Below are 2436 nucleotides of genomic sequence, written 5' to 3'. Positions count from 1 at the left end.
AGGCATGTCCCAAGGATCCTTTCCCATTACCCCACATTGACTCCATGGTGGATGCAATGGCGGGTCATGAACTGTTAACTTTTATGGATGCTTCATCTGGATTCCAACAAATTCAGATGGAACCATCTGACCAAGAGGATACGGCTTTTATGACCCCAACCGGTTTATATTGTTATATTGCTATGTCGTTTGGATTAAGGAATGCAGGTGCAACATATCAAAGGCTGGTGAATATGATGTTCAAGGATCAGATTGGACAGACTATGGAAGTATACATAGATGATATGGTGGTGAAATCCATAAAAGCTGAGGATCACCTAAGAGACTTGGAGGAAGCATTTGATATCCTTGACAGATATAACATGAAGCTTAATCCTTCAAAATGTCACTTTGGTGTTAAAGCAGGTAAATTCTTAGGATATATGGTAACCAAGAGGGGCATTGAAGCAAGCCCGGAACAAATCAAAGCATTGGGGAATATCAAATCTCCTGCCAACGCTAAGGATGTGCAAAGGCTAACAGGCAGGATAGCAGCTTTAAACAGATTTATATCCAAATCCTCAGAGAAGTGTAAAGATTTCTATGATATCCTAAGGAAGAACAAGAAATTTTAGTGGACTGAGAAGCATGAGAGTGCTTTACAAGCCCTCAAAGAATACCTATCCTCAGCTCCAGCGTTGATGAAACCAGAAAAAGGAGATGTGTTATCCTTATATCTTGCGGTATCCTCAAAAGCAGTAAGTGCAGTCCTTGTTAAGGATCATGAAGGTACACAATATCCTGTCTATTATGTAAGTAAGAGTTTACTTGATGCTGAATCCAGGTATTCACACCTTGAAAAACTTATTCTTGCACTAATTATGGCATCTACTAAGTTAAGACATTATTTTGAAACTCATGTTATTGTTGTTAGAACTAATTTTCCAATTAAGAATGTCCTCAGGAAACCAGAGATGTCCGGAAGGATGGCTAAGTGGGCAGTAAAGCTTAGTGCCTATGATATAAGATATGAGCCTAGAACAGCCATCAAATTCCAAGCATTAGCAGACTTTGTGGCTGATTTCAGTAGTGATTTACAAAAGGAAGCCGAATTGGAAGTCCAGCAGCTGGAGGAGACCAAGGATCCTTGGATACTACATACTGATGGATCCTCAAATGTCAAAGGCACGGGGCTTGGTATACTACTAAAATCGCCACAGGGGGACATAATACCCCACTCCATAGCCTGTGAGTTCCAAGCCACTAACAATGAGGCTGAATATGAAGCCTTGATTGCTGGTTTGCAAATTGCTAAGCATATGGGGATCAGGTATCTTGAGGTATACGTGGATTCATTGTTAATCACTAATCACTTTAATGGATCCTATGCTGTTAAAGGTGAAAAACTAACTAAATATTTAGAGATAGTCAAAGAATTGGCACTCTCCTTTGTTTTCTTTAGTTTGACACAGGTACCAAGGGAAGAAAATACAGAAGCTGATGCATTGGCTAATCTAGGATCATCTTTGAAGATCCCAGAGGATATAAGTATCCCCATCATCCATATCCTGGCTCCTGCTATTGAAAATCAAGTGGCCATGGAAATAGAAGAGGATTCCTATGGGAGAAAACCCTAGGGCTTTCAGAATTAAGGTATCTCAATTCACAATCTTAAATAATATGTTGTATAAGCGATCTCTTGCAGGACCATATTTAAGATGTATCGGGGATCCTGAAGTTCAAGAAGTTTTAAAAGACTTCCATGAAGGAGATTCTGGAAACCACACTGGGGGCAGGGCATTGTTCTCAAGGATCTTAAGGACAGGATACTACTGGCCAACTATGAAAAGGGATGCTGTGGAGTATGCTAAGAAGTGTGATCCTTGTCAAAGACACAGCAATATCCTTCATCAGCCGGCTGAATTTCTACATCCTATATCCTCCTCTTGGCCATTTATGAGATGGGGGATGGATATAGTTGGCAAGCTCCCTAAGGCACCTGGTGGAAAAGTGTTCATGCTTGCTATGACTGATTACTTCTCCAAATGGATAGAGGCTGAAGCTTTTGCCCAAGTCAGAGAGAAGGAAGTTATATCCTTTATTAAGAGAAATATTATAACTAGATTTGGCATTCCTTCTGAAATTATATGTGATAATGGTTCCCAATTGGGGGCAGAACTACTAACTTTTGCGACAGCTGGGGGATTAAGATGATAACATCAACACCAGTCCACCCACAAGCTAATGGTCAAGCATAATCATCCAACAAGATCATCATCAACAATTTGAAAAAGAAACTTGGATCCAAGAAGGGGAAATGGGCAGAAGAATTACCTTATGTGCTTTGGGCTGATAGGACAACCCCCAAGAATGCTACTGGTCAAACACCATTCTCTTTGGTATTTGGGGCAGAATCAGTGATCCCAATAGAAATGGTGGTTCCAACTGCTAGAACAA

The sequence above is a fragment of the Helianthus annuus genome, chromosome 11, assembly GCF_002127325.2.
Source record: "Helianthus annuus cultivar XRQ/B chromosome 11, HanXRQr2.0-SUNRISE, whole genome shotgun sequence".
Lineage (NCBI taxonomy): Eukaryota > Viridiplantae > Streptophyta > Magnoliopsida > Asterales > Asteraceae > Helianthus > Helianthus annuus.
This window is presented reverse-complemented; position numbering follows the sequence as displayed.